Source organism: Taudactylus pleione, unplaced genomic scaffold (assembly GCF_031769625.1).
Source record: "Taudactylus pleione unplaced genomic scaffold, aTauple2 ptg000250l, whole genome shotgun sequence".
Classification (NCBI taxonomy): domain Eukaryota; kingdom Metazoa; phylum Chordata; class Amphibia; order Anura; family Myobatrachidae; genus Taudactylus; species Taudactylus pleione.
In genome coordinates this window covers 1502979-1522495 of record NW_028284652.1, presented here as the reverse complement: position 1 = coordinate 1522495, position 19517 = coordinate 1502979, and the positions used below count along the sequence as shown (strand labels likewise).

Sequence of the window (19517 nt, the reverse complement as noted above, 5' to 3'; positions counted from 1 at the left end):
ATGACCCTAGTCTATCCCTTGACCCAGAATCTTAGGGTGCTGCCCAGCACAGTGATCACATGATCAGCATGTTAATTATTGGATCCTCTGTTTTAGGTGAGCAGGGTTTGAGGGACAATATATATTTTGGGGGACAAGTTTTGGGAGAAAGTAGTACACTTAAAGCTAACTTGTTACTGGCTATTGTTGTGGACTTAACCAATATTCATGAGAATTCAACCTATTAAACCACTATGAGCTAGTGCCTCATGAATATCAGGCCTTATGAATTTTATTAATGTAGTTACTCAGTCATGTCACTGTTCCTCAGTAAATTGATAGGCTGCATTAGAATGAATATTGCTTTAGCTCACAAAATGGCTGCCTCTACTGTTTCATTGGGAATCGGTATGAAATACCACCGGCCGCATGGCGGTTTGATTCCCGGCAGCCCGACAGATGAACAGATCCCGGCAGCGGCATCCCGACAGCGCTGGAAATCCCGATCGTCCTCAGGTAAGTAATAACTAACCTAACCCCCCTAACACTAACCCTCCTGGGGGGGTGCCTAACCCTAAGTCCTCCTTGAGTGCGCTAAATGTAACCCTCCCCCCCGCGGCTGTCCGCTTGCGGCGCCCGGCATCCCTTCGATCGGGATGCCGGGCGCCTGTCTGGGAAAATTACAGGTGTCTACATATAGACGCCTGTCATTTAATCCACGCCGGGATAAAGCAGTCGGGAAGCCGGCTGTCGGGATCACGTCAGACGGTTTCCCAATTGCATCCCGTTTCATTGTACAGGTGCTATTTAAAGTTGACAATGTCACCTAAGCATAGGTGGCAGGCATCCATTTTGGGGGCTTAAAATCTATTATTTATTTTACTTCCTACAACACCTTCTATAAATATACTTTTTTTTTACAATTCATGAGGCATTTTCTTGTAAACATGCGTATGCATAATCACCACACTGACTGACACTGTTTATTCATTTATATACAATATATGTGTGCATGTACATTTTGCATGGTTGAGTTGTAATGAGTTCGTACAAATGATTCATGTTTACTTATTTCGACAAATGCCTGCAATTATCATTATTTCCAAAGTAAATCTGCAACATAAGTACTTAATGTGTGTCAAGATTTCACCCATTGGGCAAAATTTGCTATTTTAAAATATGTTTTGACTGTGGTTTGGCAGCGGTTTTGCTATCTGCAGATTTACTAAGGCCAAAACCACTGCAAAACTGCCATCAAAAACACATTTTAGAATAGAATAGAACAGGGCAGTCATTTAGAAACTGTTGCAAAACCGCCACCAAACCCTCGGGGTTTAGAACAGAATAGAACCCGCCACCAAACCGCCGGGGTTTAGAATAGAATAGAACCCGCTGTCAAACCGCCACTTACTAAATTTTGCCCATTGAGTGCTAAGGACAAGTCTGACTCATATTCAGTATGTCTTCAGCACTCAAACACTTAAAAAAAAGCAAAACAATTAGACTTACTAGTATCCATTGGTAACTACTACTGGTGGGGACCGGAAGAGGAGGTTGGATGATCTTCCCCATACTGCACGAACCCACTTGGGGAAGCGTCATTTAAAAGAGGAAAGAGACAAGTCCCCTCTTTTAAATGATATATCCCCATGCAGGCTTCTATGATTATCAGATAATGGGCGGGATGTACTAATGTGAAAAATGTGGTATTTACGGCATTTTCCATATGTACTAAGCACCCGTCCCGGTGGGTAACGCCATTTTCATATGGTGTTACCCAATAGAAGCCTATGGGCTTCTTTTCCTGACGCCTTCCCTGAGGGAGATCCAATCTGATCCCTCCCATCTCACCCCACAGCCCGCGTTCTTCTGCGCATGCACAGAAGGACGCCAGAGGGACTTCTTGGTGTTAAACCCATAAGTCTCTCTATCCGGGGTATCGTAAAGGACAGCTCTTATTGGGAGAGTTGTCCTTTGCTATGTAAATCGCATTTCTAGGTACTTACCGCTGTAATCAACTGCACAGGGACAAGAAACCTTCAGCGGCGAAGGGGTAAAATAGCTGGATTTATATCACTACGCTTTAAACACGTTTCATTAAATATGGCTTTTAGTCTGACTGATCATTGGGGACTGTATGAGGGGACTACTATTTATCAGTTATCATATCAGGTAGATGAATGTAATATCTATAATGGGTGCAAAGTGTTTGGTCCACATGGGTCCAGGGGCTCATACCGACATCCGTCGGTGCCATCTTTCCAGCTATATCCACGGAAAGATGGCAGCTACACAGGAGCTAGCAGAAACTGGGCCAGAGTCTTGGCTCCTTTCTGCGCATGCACCATTTTCCAGAAGATATCACTGGAAAGATGGCACAGGGGGGAGAGGTATTGGGGACCAGCTGCACATTTGAGGGGGGTGGGCGCTGCACATAGGGCTGCTATAGATATCAGTGCAGAAATGAGGCTCTTCACAATTAAGCGGTGCACAGTTCTTTGGCTTTTGATGTAAAGTCAGTCATGTTACAGACTGCTAGTTCCCTCTTTTTACACCCTCCCCTATTTTATCTTCTCATTTGCTCTAAACTCCTATCTCCTTTGACCCCATTGCACATTCTCTGCATGCATTTACTTTGCTTTAGCCTAAATGTTCTATTCCTTCCCCTTTATTATGTCTCATTTCCTGAGAATATCCCTCTTGCCCCCACACCTGTCTGTTCCCCCCTCCTCTCTGCGCTGCCATGTCTCTGCTGCTGCTGTGCATAGAGGATTTCCCTCCTGCCGATGACGTCGTCGCTTTGTGGTTTGCAAACAAGAGAAACAGTTCTAAGAATTTGGCCGTGACTAGGCGATTACCCAGGGGTGGGGGCTGCCTGGGAGAGCAGGGAGGAGCGCGGCGAGAGGAGAACTTGTACAGAGGGCGAGGAGAGAAATAAAAAGAGTAGTTTGGGTTATATATTCAGGTTATTAGTCTAATTTATTGCTACTTCAAATATAACTCCATAGCATATGTTCTACTTTATAAATTATGATAAAGATCTTGAAATATCCTGCCTTACATCTAGCCAGCTGTCATTACACACCAGTACGTCCTGACACACATTACTAGGGAATTACAGACCTAAGGAAAGAGGTATTAAACTTATGAGAGATAAAGTGGAGAACATGCTCATAGCAACCAATCAGCTTTTAGCTATCATTTATCTTGCACAGTCTATAAAATGTCAGAAGCTGATAGGTTACTATGGACATCTCCACTTTATCTCTTGCTACATACAGGGCCCCATTTATTAGCGAACCTAAATACCAGTGGTATCGTCGACGGGGTACTCCAATCAGCTGCTGGCAGTCTATTGCTGCCAGTGACAAACTTCTATGTCATGCCGGCAATGGGGACTGCATCAATCGCTCCATCTAATCATGGAGAGAGCGATGCATCGACAAACAGCGGTAATCTGTTTAAGTATTGAAAGGATGACATAAGCCCTTTAGCGAGTGCTAAAGGGGTTATGTATCGTTGTTAAAGGGGGCCCTCAGTACCGCCCATCATGGAATCACTGGTGAGCTGTATATCCTAGTTATATAATTGAACTGACTCCCCAGCATAGTTCTGCACTATGCAATTATGAGGTTCTCATGACCTTATAAAATGTTTGGTCAATTGAATCAGGCATAATTGGTGGCCCCCTCTACTAGTGTGTATTTGTGAGAGTATATTTTAAGACTGCAGGACAGGTTAGACAGCTAATTTAATCTCTGTGGTCTCCCACAGTGTTTTGCAGTATTTCTTTGCCTGTAACACAGTTTGGCTTCTTGCATACTGTAACATTCATGCAGAGGTTCACATCCTGTAACACAGAGCAGCTTATTCTTGTACACTTTGCACTGGTAGGTAACTTGTTGTCCTCCACTGAAGAACTACATGACCCAACACAGACTGACAGGGCATGCTGGAACCAGTAGTACAACAACAGCTGTGACAGGTTGTCGCAGCCTGCCCTAGAACTTGTCGTTTCTTTCTCCCCAGACCATCAGAGCTTGTACTGTATCAGAATGTACTCTCTTCCATGGATACAGAGAACGCTGTGTCTTTGTATGACTGCCAATTTCTTTTTCATGTACTTATAAGGATGTACTATATTTTTATATATGATATTTCATTAGATCTGTTTATGAGATTAGTTATATGTAGGTCTAGCCTAGATTTGGTTATATACAGATTTGTGGTTTTACCATTTTCACCATTGTTGGGCAGAGTTTATTAACCCACTATATCCCAAACATGATGGGGATTAAGGGGTCTATGTACTAAGCAGTGAAAAGTGATAAGTCTGTGATAAGTGCCAGCCAATCAGCTCCCAACTGTAATTTTTCAAACACAGCCTGTGAGATGACAGTTGGAAGCTGATTGGCTGGCACCTTATCACAGACTTATCACTTTTCACTCTGTCACTTATCACTGCTTGGGGCAGATGTATGAAGCTGTGGAAAGTGATAAAGTGCAGAGTGATAAATGACCAACCAATCCGTTCCCACCTCTCATTTTTCAAACACAGCCGGTAACATGACAGTTGTGAGCTGATTGGTTGGTCGTTTATCACTCTGCACTTTATCACTTTCCAGAGCTTCATACATCTGCCCCCTTAGTACATAGACCCCTAATTCTAATATGCAGTGCACTGAGAGATAACCCCACAAATTATTACATTGGCAAATCATATTCTACTAGGGGAACACCTATAATGCTTAAGAAACTTCAGCCATAACTCACTTTTAATTGTGTCAGATCTGTAGATGTGAGTACGTGCCTGCAGAATATTGCATTCCTGCAGTGCAAATCCCTTATCTAGTGTGCCAGCCTGCAGAGAATTTCTTCAACCGGAATAGGTATTGGACAACTAATGGTTAAAGTACAAGGCAGCACAACAAGGGAACTCCCTGTATCCGGGGAAGTCTCTGCCTCCCCTCCCCATGTCTTGTATCAGGCAGTTAAGACATTATATAACAGCTCATTACTAAAGGCCCCTGCAGAATTCTGCCTCCATTACATCAAGCACATCATAAAGTGTCACGTTTATCTGTTAATTCCCTGCACATACTTGTATTACATCATTTTTAAACTAAAAATAATTGTTCCTGTAATAAAGGCTTGTGTCTCCCCTAACCCCTACTGGTCTCTCCCTCTCTAGTCTGCAGTGGGGATCCAACCACCACACATGTCCTGGGATATTATATTAAGCAGCTCTGATTAGTGACTAAAACCAGGGACACCTTCCTGCAGGTTCTCAGGCATGTTTGATCTGTGATGTCCGTATATGCGTGTATCTTCCAGTGTAATTGAATGTGTTTCTGAGACTGCAGGAGAAGTCACAGCTCTACAAACACACCCAAGGAGACAGGCAGCTCGGAAACTATTCTAATTATGTAAACACGTGAAGAGGAGGGAGATCCCTGCCTGGGGGAGCAGGGAGTAAGGAGAGAGGACTTAGCTCCACAGGTTGCATTTCGATTCCTCTTTAGTTTAGCAAGTAAAGATTGCACTTGTCCTACTATTATAATTACTATTACCAGTTATTTATATAGCGCACACATATTCCGCAGCGCTTTACAGAGAGTATTTGCCCATTCACATTAGTCCCTGCCCCAGTGGAGTTTACAATGTATATTCCCTACCACATGCTCACACACATACACACTATTTTGTGGGGAGCCAATTAACCTACCAGTATATTTTTGGAGTGTGGGAGGAAACCAGAGTACCCGGAGGAAACCCATGCAAGCACAGGGAGAATATACAAACTCCACACAGATAGGGCCGTAGTGGGAATCGAACCCATGACCTCAGTGCTGTGAGGCAGTAACGCTAACGCTAGTAGTGCTGCCCCACTATGCGAATTTAGGCAAAAGGCCGTTCATCTCGAGGCCAGCGTAACAATGGGGTGGATGGGACTACAGCTCCAGGCTCCACATAAAAATAGGCCCATCATCATGACAGTATGATGTGACCAGTGGACCAACGGGCCACACAGTTTGCCATAAATCATAAGTATTAAAATTATTCTTCTACTTTCTTCACACAATAATGCAATGTTTCTGCTTTTAGGCATACTTACCTACTCTCCCGGAAAGACCGGGGAGGCTCCTGAAATTCAGGTGGAGCTCCCGGCCGCCCAGAAAAGTGGGCAAATCTCCCGCACCTCCTCTAGCCGCTCGCAGAGGTACCCAAACTCTGCCATTACAGTCCACGTTTTAAGGATATACATGCTTGACCACAGTAATTAGTACTTCAGTCAATTTGATTTAACCGTCTGGACAAGCATGGATATCCTTAAAATCTGTACTGTAATGGTTCTTAACTCCAGTCCTCAATTACCACCAACAGGTCATGGTATGTGGATTTATTCAATCATGTCCACGTAAGTTGATCAATTTGCTGGGTAAAGGTCCCCATACATCTGCGACGGATCGTCGCAATATAGCGATGGGATCGGAAACGGCGATCCGCGGGTCGGAAATGCAGACCGGCCGCCATCGATGTTCCACGATTCGTCGCAGGATCGGTGAAATTCTACATGTTAAATTTCACCAATCTGCCAATCACGATAATTTTTTGATCATGATCGGCATATCTGTGAAACCCAATATATTGGATTTCAGCAATCCTGCGATGTCGGGTTGCAGGATCGCTACATCGCGACGATCCGTGGCAGATGTATGTGGGCCTTAAGTAGTTACCCGTACTTGAGAGTTGAGATTGGGAACCACTGGTCTAGACCACTGATGCTAAAAAAAGGGGGCACTGGAGAGGCAAGTTCATGATTAGCTAGTAAGTCAGACTGTTTAGCATGCAATTTGCCCAAGTTATACAGATTGGTGGGTGGGTGGTTTAATGAAGTTTTTAAATAGCCTTGGTCCACTTTAAACAAATACATTCATCTGTCAACACAATAATATATCCTACCTCTCAAGCTGCTCCTATGGGTCATCCTTCTCTCTGAACTGCCCGCTGTTCTCCAAATAAATTCTATATGCAAATCCCATTGCATACATCTAAGAAACATTTCCAGAATATGCCCATATCTCACATAAGACACTGCAGAAACTTTCATGCACACACTTATTAGCTCCTGCATTACCCCTCTTTCTAATATTCCCCAACCCAGACTCATACCCCTGCAATCTATGTTAAATGCAGCAGCTAAAAAGAAGTTCTTCACAAAATGTTCCCCTATTGCTGTCCTTGCATTGGTTGTCTGTACTTTACTGAATTCAATATAAAATACTTCTACTAACACACAAAGCCATTAATAAACAATCACCAATACACATCTCTTCCTTTGTCTTCATATATTTCCGGTCATGATCTCAGCTCTGGCCAAGATCTGTACTCTTCATCCAGATTACTTAAACTAGCTACACACTATACAATTATTGGTCCGATTTATTTTATAGTGTGTATGAACGATCGTTTTAGCGTTTCGCCGATAAAATGGTTAAAAAACATCCACAAACGCATTCTTTTGATCATCTGGTCGATCGGGCAAGCAAGAAAATGTCGTCCTCAGTTTCCCGATATAGAGCAGTGTGTGCACTTTCCATAATCTGCTCATATTCCTTATGTTCTGTCATCGTCCGGGCAGACATATGCAAAATGAGTGTGGTGTGGTGGAAAATTGGTAGCTTCTACTAATGAAGTTACATAATGTGTAGCACAGATATTGGGGCTTGCAGTTTGTCAAAAATCGCCCCGTTCCTTGTCCCGATCAAAAAAATCTGACAGTGTGTAGCTGGCTTTAGTCCCATTCCTGTTTACCGGGCTCTGGAATTCCCTCCCTCATACAACAGACTGTCCAGTAGGCTCCAAGCATTTCCTGAAAACTGACCACTCTAAACAAGTTATAACATTCCCAAAGTACCTCCTTAATTTCCTTAGGTTATTCTATCTGATTACAGCCCTCTACACAGTTTCTTTCTATGCTCCAACAACTTAGTGATCCCCAACCTGACTGAGGGGTCTATTTACTAAGCAGTGTTAGGAGACAGTGGCCCTGATTCAGAGCCGGATGCTCTGACAGAGCGCTCGCTCTGAATCAGGGCCGTCCCTGCTCCTTTTTGGAGCGGCCCCCCGGCCGCTCGAATAGCTGTGGGTGACCACCCACAGCTATAGCGAGCGGCCAAAATGATGGTCGCGATGGTCAAGACCATCGCGATCATCGGGCTTGCGACGAGACCCTGTGGTAGGGTCTCGCTGCCGCAAGCCCTGGAGTGCTTTTGGCTCTATCAGAGTGATGTCAGTGGGGCCGGCGCCTCCGTCTGGGCAGCCACGCCCCCGGCATGCCCACCAAAGGGGGCATGCTGTCAGTCACCATCGACAGCACGCCCCCTTTGGTGCGAGATCTATAACGACGGCTTAGCTGTCGTTATTCGGGTCTCGCGCATGCGCACGATGGACCCGGGTCCATTGTCCGCATGCACACTTGGGCAACATCGACCCGCTTGCGAGCGCTCAGCGCTCGCGAGCGGGTCTAAATCAGGCCCAGAGTGAAAAGTGATAAGGTACCAGCCAGTCAGCTCCCAACTGTCAATTTTTCAAACACAACCTGTGAGATGACAGTTGGGAGCTGATTGGTTGGCACCTTATCACTTTCTTATCACTTTCTTATCACTTTTCACTTTGTCTCCTAACACTGCTTAGTAAATAGACCCCTGAATCTTAAGGGGCCTATCCATTAGGCGACTTTCTGAACGATGTGACCAACACCAGGAGGTTTTGGACCAAAACCAGGAGGTTTTGATCGGAACGCTCAGAAAGCCGTCTAATGGATAGCCGGCAAGGACCAGCGATGTGCGTGCATGCTGGGTCCTTGACGATTCCGACTTTCTGTGGAACATGCCCGTCAACCTGATCGGCATATTCTCATATAGGCGGTCAGTCTCTTACACCGAATGGCACTGCACCCGTCGACCTGAAAGACTGAACGCGTTCAGTTTTTCATTGCCTAATGGATAGGCCCATTTACAGCCCCACTATGCAATTTTTCCCATTGCAATATGTGGCACTTAACCTCATGTATCAAACTATTTACCTATAGGCTAAGCTTGCGAGCAGGACCTGCTTACCGCTTTTTCTGTTTGCTAATACCCAGTGTTTTATTACTCTATTTGTTTCCATTTGCAAAGTGCTTCAGGGTTAGCTGTCGCTATGTAAATAAAGGCTAATAAATTGTAATAAAATAGTAGCATATCAAGTACATTCTGTAAAATGATAGGTAGAAGTTGCTTGGTTGCTTTGGGTAACCTCTCCATAATAATAATAATAATAATAATAATAATAATAATAATATTATTATTTATATAGCACTTTTCTCCCCATAGGACTCAATGTGCTTTGCATTTGCTTTTAAAACACAAAATAAACTTAACAGAAAAGAGAAACAGTAGTGAAGGGACATTAGTGAAATGCTTGGGTGAATAGATGAGTCTTGAGTCTGTCTTTGAAGGATTCTAGAGTGGGGGCCTCTCAAACTGTGCGGGGAAGGGAGTGCCATACAGCTGGAGCTGCAAAGCTAATAGCTCGACCCCAGATTAATTTAGGGAGATTCTAGGTACTGCTAATAGTCCTTCATCTACAGATTGCAGTAATTGAGCAGGGCAGTAAGGAGCTGCTTCAGGGACCATGGGCGCAGGCTGCGCTGGTTATGTTCTGTAGGGCTTTGAAAGTCAGTTAGCGCATCTTGAAACAGATTCTCAGTCTTACAGGCAGCCAGTGCAGGGAATAGAGCATGGGTGTAATGTGGCAGGAACAGGGCTGGTTGGTTAGTATCCTGGCAACTGCATTTTGTACCATCTGCAAGCGGTGCCAATCTTTTCCTGGGAGACCCAGGTAGAGGGTATTGCAGTAGTCTAATGGAGATTACACACGGTCAGACCATCAGACCATCAGATAACGATCCTGCATGTGTTGGATGATTGTTATCGAGCATCCAACACATGCATTAACCCCCTAACTACTATAACGACCCGTGATTAACGATCGCGGGTCCCTATAGTAAACAGGCTAACCTGGTCGATATCGACAAGGTTGGTCTGCATGCACAGGCGATGGGCGATGGTCGATATCGACCATCATTTGGGCCAGAAACTGTACGATTTTAACGATAACGGTATGATCTTTATCATTACAATCGTGCAGTTTATCTGACCATGTGTATGGGCCATAAGCATGATGATACAAATGCATGTATGACTTCAGGCAGATATTTTGAGGGAATTAAGGCCCTCATTCAGACCCACTCGCGAGCGGCTGTCTGCTCGCAAGTGGGTCGATGGTCTGCACTGCGCATGCACACGACGGAGGGAGCTCCGTCGTGCGCATGCGCGAGACGTGACGAGCGAAGGACTTTCCTTCGCTCGGAGTGTCTCATCAAAGGGGGCGTGCTGTCGATGTTGACTGACAGCACGCCCCCTTTGGTGGGCGTGCCGGGGGCATGCCTGCCATACGGAGGCGTTCCCAAGGGAACGCCTACCGTCTGAAGCCGGCCCCACTGACATCACTTGTGATGTCAGTGGGAGTGATTTTGGCTCTGATAGAGCCAAAATCACTCCTGGCCTTGCGGTTGAAAAACGCAACTGCAGGCTTTTGCTCGCAGTTTCGATGGTCGCGATGGTCAAGACCATCGCGACCATCATCCTGCACGCTCGTATATGCTGTGGGTGGTGACCCACAGCTATACGAGCGTCCAGGAGATCGCTCCATATTAATGGAGGTGGGCCCTGATTCAGAGCGAGCGCTCTGGTCAGAGCGTCCGGCTCTGAATCAGGGCCTAAGTGCTTGATTCTGGCGATCACTGCTTGATGCATCTCCTTCTTAGTCATTAACAAAGTGTTTCCCAACTCCAGTCCTCAGGGAGCACTAAAGCTGCACAGGTGTGCTCATTACTGGCTGACACATTATAAAAGATCCACAGGTGGTGGTAATTATGTCACTTTTGATACTGAGGAGCAGGTCTGTATTAGGACTTAAATGCGCCTTGTGTCGGCACTGTCTCCTTAGCATCGGGCGCATGGAGTCATTACATCTTTAGGGTGCCTGTCTGGAGCATCTTAAGGATGCTGCGGTGGCACCATAGTAGTGATCCTGGCTGCAGGGTGCTGTTCCAGGCACCCTGCTAGTTAGTATAAAGGGCCGTAGGGCGGCGACGGTGCCGCCAACAGAGATCTGCGCCCTGCATGGCTGCACTGCTTGTACACCCCTAGTTACAGCCCTGCTGAGTAGATCTGTAACACATGTTCTGTTGGAGTTCCCTGAGGACTGGAGTTGGAAAACACTACATTCTACATATACTACATATACAGCATAATCCACGTCATGCTTTTTACACACCCTAAATCTAAAAAAACACATTGGGGTTAATTCAATTAGGAGCAAAGGGGGGTGAGTTGCCTCTGCAAGGAGTAGAAACACTGGCAACGGCAGCTGAACTCACCCACCTCGTGTCCGTTCTCGCCCCGGACTCTTTTGCTCGCAGTCCTATGGGGCTGCAAACTAAGGCCCTCATTCAGAGCCACTCGCTAGCGGCAGTACGCTCGTTCCGAGCGATGTTCGCACATCTGCGCATGCATACGGATCGTTATACGCATGCGCGAACCAGTCAGTGCGGCCGAAATTCATGTGCTTGCAATATAGCGAATGCCTGCTATTTTGAGTGACAGAATGAGGCGTATGTGGATGGTAACAGGGGAAGGTGCTTGAAAATGGGGAGTGGAGATCCGAACGCAGGCGTGCTTAAAGGTCAAAACGGGCGTTTTATGGGTGTGCATAATTAATACAGCAGCGTCATTGACCACGTCACTGGTTTATTTTATAGCCAGAACTGCTCGCAAGATTGCGGTAGCAAAAACCAACCACAAGAATAGCGAGCAGTTCATACGCTGGTCGATGTACTCGATTAATCTAATAAATAGCGGACATGACGTATGGTGCGAGCGGCCAGGGGGCGTTTTTAACAAATAAACGAGCGTATGTTTTGCTCGCTCGTTCAGACTTAGAGGTGTGAACAGACTGCAATTTGCGAACGGATCATTTGAATAGCCACCCCTTGTTTTTGAACGAACGACCGCAAATAGCGAACGGCTCTGAATCAGGCCCTAAGTCCATCGGTACCGTACACTCACTCACAGTGGAGTCTTATTGCTCCATAGCATGGATAAGCTAGAACAATTACAATTCTAGTAATAAATAGAGCACTTATATGTATAAAAGCATATCTCAGGGATGCTGCGGCCCAGATATTGTACAGTAAGTACACAGTGACATACTGAGCAACCCAACCTATTGTTGTACACTGCTATTTCTGGCGGCTCGTGATTTACGGTTGTTGCTAAGCAGAGTACACATGAGATAACACTCCAAATATATTTAGTACCACCACCAGAATGGCTCTTGCACTTGGTAATAGTAATCCTGGGATGGTTTTCAACATTCCATGAGTATGTTTATGGGCAGTGAGTGAGTAATGCAATATATGGAAATCCCAGCAGACCCCAGAGAAAATCAGCCTTAGTAAGTTGCCTTAACATTGGCCGGAAGGAGCGTCTTCCTCACAAATGGCAAAGTAAATAATTCCACAACAATAAAGAAACCTATGAAACAGAGCTTTCATACTTCTACCACGAAACAAAGAGCATTATGTTCACTTTAGCAGTCAGTCATATTTACAGCAATTAGTAAAAAACCCAACAACATTATTTTATTATTATGAATATTATTCATACTTGTCTATTCTCACGGAATGGCCGGGAGGCTCTCGAAAATCGGGTGGTGCTCCCGGCTGCTTGGAAAAGTGGGCAAGTCTCCCGACCAGCCCACACCCGGCCGAATAGCGGTGACGCGATTGTCACTAAATAGCGCCATCACACGATTCACACTAACTTGCGCCATTGTGGCTCCGTCCATTCTGTTGAATTAAATATTGCATAATTTGCAAACTAGGGCCCTCATTCAGAGCCACTCGCTAGCGGCAGTACGCTCGTTCCGAGCGATGTTCGCACATCTGCGCATGCGTACGGATCGTTATACGCATGCGCGAACCAGTCAGTGCGGCCGAAATTCATGTGCTCGCAATATAGCGAATGCCTGCTATTTTGAGTGACAGAATGAGGCGTATGTGGGTGGTAACAGGGGAAGGTGCTTGAAAATGGGGAGTGGAGATCCGAACGCAGGTGTGCTTAAAGGTCAAAACGGGCGTTTTATGGGTGTGCATAATTAATACAGCAGCGTCATTGACCACGTCACTGGGTTATTTTATAGCCAGAACTGCTCGCAAGTTTGTGGTAGCAAAAACCAACCACAAGAATAGCGAGCAGTTCATACGCTGGTCGATGTACTCGATTAATCTAATAAATAGCGGACATGACGTATGGTGCGTGCGGCCAGGGGGCGTTTTTAACAAATAAACGAGCGTATGTTTTGCTCGCTCATTCAGACTTAGAGGTGTGAACAGACTGCAATTTGTGAACTGATCATTTGAATAGCCACCCCTTGTTTTTGAACGAACGACCGCAAATAGCGAACGGCTCTGAATCAGGCCCTAGATGCTCTAATTAGACAGTATGGTGGCACAGTGATTAACATTGCTGCACCCTAGAGTGCCGGGGCCATGGGTTATATATAATTTCCCACGCTTGTGTGGGTTCCCTCAGGATGCCTTTGTTTCCTCCCACAGTTTGTCAGTGTTGGATTAAATTGAACCTAGCGTATGCGAATACTGTTAACTCATGGCCTGAGGGACTGATGTACACTCTGTTGTATGTAGAGTAAGTAGTCTTCTCTTCATTTGCTGTGACAAGTCACACTCTATATAAATTGTCTTTTGGATGAATCGGTGTATATGTCACACACTTCCTGTTGTTCAGCACCTGAAATAGAGCTTATTGGTTGTCATTAATATGAGTGTGGTAAAGCTAGATATAATGAGACGGATGCTTCTTGCTAGTACACGTATTGTGATTAGTTTACATGTAGTGTGATGGTGTTTGTGCCTTTCCACTACAGCTTTGTTGCTTTGTTAAAATGCAAAAAATGTGTTCCTTCATATCCGTACAAAAACAAATAGTCTTCTCACACAGCCCCTACACTCTACCAATATTGTCTTTACATTTCCCTGTAGGAAAAACTATGTGCCTGAAGAATTATATGTACACTGTGTAGTCCTGGCTGTTGTAATACTGGTAGTCACATAAGACTGCTCCTTGCCCATTTGAACCTCAGTTACCGTCACTGGTGTCTGATATAACTGCTTGTTTTCCTGTGTCTCCCTCCTCTTGTCATCCACCATCTTCCACCTCACTGGCTAACGCAGTGCGTGGTTGTCCATTTGGCGGCCCCTGTGCCACATTCAACCTGCCAGGTCATCTTCTGCAGTGTATGACATGGCTCAGCATGGTGCCATTGTTATGAAGGTATGTTCTCACTTGCTGGTTTAGCTTCCCTTTTTGTCATAGCAACTGATTATTTGTTTGATACTTTTGGCTCTATTTTAACAAGTTTCAGTGAGAACCCACTGCAGCTCTCCTCCAAAAGAAATCATGGTTTTAAAACGCACGCACGCACGCACGCACGCACGCACGCACACACACACACGCACACACACACACACACACACTTTCCATTTCCATCTCACCACTCCAGCAACCCATTAATCCTTCACCTCTATAGTAATGCATTACCCTCCCTCACCTATGCACTAACACATTATCCTCGCTCACCTCTGTAGTAACACATTTCCGTCCCTAGCCCGTGTAGTACACATTCAACATTCCCCTCACTCACGTGTGTAGAAATACAATTCCTCACACCTGTAGTAATTTATTCCCCTCCCTCACCTGTGTAGTAACACATTCCACCTCCCCTACCTGTGTAGTAACACATTCCCTTCCCTCACCTATATAGTCACACATTCCCCTCCCTCATCTGGGTATTAACACTTTCCTCTCCTTCAGCTCTGTAGTAACACATTCCCCTCTCACTGCTGTTGTAACACATTTTCCTCTCTCACCTCTGTAGTAACACATTCCCTTCCCTCACTATTCAAATAGGGGAATCGCCAGTGATGTTTGGCAGTACTTGGGATGACAGTTAAGCTGCATACACAGTAGATGATAAGTTGGACGAAATGAACGATAACGATATCATTATCGTTCATCGCGTTCAATATCGTCCAGTGTGTATGCAAGATATTGTAGCGATACGCGCTCCGCAGATCATTAACTGTCTTTCATCGCCATGCCGAGGGTGCCGTCACTGAACGATATCTTTAACGATATCATTCAGTGTGTATGCTCAATGTTGTTAACTACATTGAGCCCGGCAGTACAGGGCAAACACTTAACGATAACGGTCATGGAGCATATCGTTAAGTGTGTATGAGCCTTTAGTGTTTGCATTCTGAACTGTGCTGCAGCCACGATGAGACAGTCATACAGGACATTGTACTGGGGGGATGGGACATTTTAGCCCTTTTCACCCCCTTAGGAGTCCAATTTCAAAAAATCCCTTCTCAGTGGGCACCTACGTCATGGAAGGAATATACTCCCAGATTTTCATGTTTCTAGGTCCAGGGGTTTGGGCTGGGCGCTGATGAGTCAGTCAGTCAATCAATCAGTCAGTCAGTAAATTTGATAGGACACAAGGTATAGCCCAGGCGCTGAAGAGTTGATATATACCAAACAGATTCAATGTGGTTGTGTGGGGTAGTCAGTCCCACTGAATAGAAAATGCATAAAAGATGGGGTAACCACAGATTCTGTTAGTATGAATAAAAATCACTCAAACCAGTAGCAACAATGTGTATAATAAAATGAATTGTATCTTTATTAAGACTAAGCAACCAATGCTTTCACTTTCATTCTGACATGTGTGAGATTCGCATGAAAGAAGTTTGCCCTGGGAGCCACAACATGCTCCAGAGAAGACTGAACACACAAGGTAGGAAGGGAGGAAAAACAGAAATATGTTCAAGAGACATACTGTTGTCACAACTGTCAGTACATGAATGTATCATTCTATCTTATCTCTAGTCATATGCTCCAGTCCTGCTGAAAGAAGCTACTGCTATCAGGGAATACCATTGCCATGAAGGGGTGTACTTGGTCTGCACCAATGTCTAGGTAGGTGGCACATGTCAAAATAACATCCACATGAATGCCAGGACCCAAGGTTTCCCAGAAGAACATTGACCAAAGCAGCTCAATGCCTCGACCGGCTTGCCTTTTTCCCATAGTGCATCCTGGTGCCATCTCATCACCAGGGAAACTACGCACATGCAGCCGCCTGTCCACATGATGTAAAAGAAAACGTGATTCGTCAGACCAGGCCACCTTCTTCCATTGCTCCATGGTCCAGTTCTGATACCCAAGTTTCCATTATAGGGTCTTTCGGCGGTGGATAGGGGTCAGCATAGGCACTCTGACTGGTTTGCGGCTACTAGGCCCCATGCGCAGCAAGCTGCGATGCACTGTGTGTCCTGACACCATTCTATCATAGCCAGCATTAACTCTTCTGTGGGATAGGACCTCACGGGCTAGCCTTCGCTCCCCACGTGAATCAATGAACCTTGGGCACACATGACACTTTTCACCAGTTGTCCTTCATTGGGCCGCTTCTGGTAAGTACTAACCACTGAATACCAGGAACATCCCACAAGGCCTGCTGTTTTGGAGACTCTCTGGCCCAGTATCTAGCCATCATAGCCATCACAATTTGGCCCATATCAAAGTCACGCATATCTTTGCTATTGCCCATTTTTCCTGCTTCTAAAACACTTCAGCTTCAAGAACTGAGTGTTCACTTGCTGCTTAATATATCCCACCCCATGCAAGGTGCCATTATAATGAGATAATCAATGTTATTCCCTTCACCTGTCAGTGGTTTAATGTTATGGTTGATAGGCATATAATATATATATATATATATATATATATATATATATATATAATATATATATATATATAATAATATAATATATATATGATCCTGACGATAGTTCAGATTAAGAACTGAAACGTTGATCTAAGGATTTAGGTGTCCCCATCTGTTTTGTCCTAGAGCTAACAAGTCCTGTGAGTGTCGCCCAGAATACAGCATTTGGATATTTACATTGGAGGGCAACCAGGCACATAATGCTTATATACAGGAGTGCCGGTCACTTGGGCTATATATCAAATTTACTTAAAAGATGGGGCAACCACAAATTCTGTTAGTATGAATAAAAATCACTCAAACCAGTAGCAACAATGTATATAATAAAATGAATTGTATCTTTATTAAGACTAAACAACCAATGCTTAATAATTCAATTAGAGCAATAAAACACACATGTAAATAATGATATTACATATAAATAATGGTTCCTAAAATGTATAAATGATAAGTCCCGGACTTTTAAATAAACATTTAATGAAACTCTCTGAAAAACTCCTCCATGGACAAATATAATTTTGGAACTGTTGTTAACACGTATACCACATATTTAGTATTGCAATTAATAAATTGCTTGATGGTGTAGCTCTTATCCATTCCCTCAAAATTAATAGTTTTTGTTTTGTTTAATGCATGGTGACATGTGATACATCTAGTAGAACCGCATTTATAGAAACTGGGAGGTCTGGATGGAAGCCAGTCTGATCCGGATTCTAAAGTCGTAATAGGAATCTTTAAAATGCTCGGTGCAAGTATGTTTTTAAGAGAAGTTTACTGGATCTTCAATCTTAATAGTCTCTATCCTGACGGTCTTAATGAGCAAACTGAACTAAACACTATTATTTGATTATATTTAGTGATATTCTTATTTTATTTATTTTTCATTCATATTAATTTTATTTAACATCAGATATATAGACTTCATAGATATAAATAAATCTAATATATATATATATCATTATTTACATGTGTGTTTTATTGCTCTAATTGAATTATTAAGCATTGGTTGCTTAGTCTTAATAAAGATACAATTCATTTTATTATATACATTGTTGCTACTGGTTTGAGTGATTTTTATTCATACTAACAGAATTTGTGGTTGCCCCATCTTTTAAGTAAATTTGATATATAGCCCAAGTGACCGGCACTCCTGTATATAAGCATTATGTGCCTGGTTGCCCTCCAATGTAAATATCCAAATGCTGTATTCTGGGCGACACTCACAGGACTTGTTAGCTCTAGGACAAAACAGATGGGGACACCTAAATCCTTAGATCAACGTTTCAGTTCTTAATCTGAACTATCGTCAGGATCATATATATATTATATATATATATATATATATATATTATATGCCTATCAACCATAACATTAAACCACTGACAGGTGAAGGGAATAACATTGATTATCTCATTATAATGGCACCTTGCATGGGGTGGGATATATTAAGCAGCAAGCGAACACTCAGTTCTTGAAGCTGAAGTGTTTTAGAAGCAGGAAAAATGGGCAATAGCAAGGATATGCGTGACTTTGATATGGGCCAAATTGTGATGGCTATGATGGCTAGATACTGGGCCAGAGAGTCTCCAAAACAGCAGGCCTTGTGGGATGTTCCTGGTATTCAGTGGTTAGTACTTACCAGAAGCGGCCCAAAGAAGGACAACTGGTGAAACGTGTCATGTGTGCCCATGGGGCCTAGTAGCCGCAAACCAGTCAGAGTGCCTATGCTGACCCCTATCCACCGCCGAAAGACCCTATAATGGAAACTTGGGCATCAGAACTGGACCATGGAGCAATGGAAGAAGGTGACCTGGTCTGACGAATCACGTTTTCTTTTACATCATGTGGACAGGCGGCTGCATGTGCGTAGTTTCCCTGGTGATGAGATGGCACCAGGATGCACTATGGGAAAAAAAGGCAAGCCGGTAGAGGCATTGAGCTGCTTTGGTCAATGTTCTTCTGGGAAACCTTGGGTCCTGGCATTCATGTGGATGTTATTTTGACATGTGCCACCTACCTAGACATTGGTGCAGACCAAGTACACCCCTTCATGGCAATGGTATTCCCTGAAAGCAGTAGCTTCTTTCAGCAGGACTGGAGCATATGACTAGAGATAAGATAGAATGATACATTCATGTACTGACAGTTGTGACAACAGTATGTCTCTTGAACCTATTTCTGTTTTTCCTCCCTTCCTACCTTGTGTGTTCAGTCTTCTCTGGAGCATGTTGTGGCTCCCAGGGCAAACTTCTTTCATGCGAATCTCACACATGTCAGAATGAAAGTGATGAAGGTTTTGTTAAACCAGTCAGACTTGAAGCTTTATGTTGTGTTTTATTATTTACTGTCTTTTATGGTGTCCTACCATAAATAATTATTGTTTTCTATGGTTTACCATGATAAGATCAATAATAATAGTCAATGTAGTCATAATGTCAACACCAGACATTTTGAATCACACCCTAATAATAGTACATTGAGGTTTCAAAGCTGTTCCTGTGTACGAGAGTAATCGCAATGCAGTCACTGAGCGTGCTCAGTGCGGCATTCGCACATGC

At 44.1% G+C, this 19517-nt stretch overlaps 1 protein-coding gene and 1 long non-coding RNA gene across 2 annotated transcripts in view; one reads left to right on the top strand and one right to left on the bottom strand.

The window, feature by feature from the left end:
- Window positions 1-19517, top strand: part of LOC148515318 (inositol-trisphosphate 3-kinase B-like) — a 122389-nt gene that overhangs the window by 64142 nt on the left and 38730 nt on the right. The gene's annotated exons all lie outside the window — the stretch shown is intronic.
- The window catches only part of LOC148515319 (uncharacterized), a 35904-nt gene that overhangs the window by 2978 nt on the left and 13409 nt on the right, over window positions 1-19517 (bottom strand). The gene's annotated exons all lie outside the window — the stretch shown is intronic.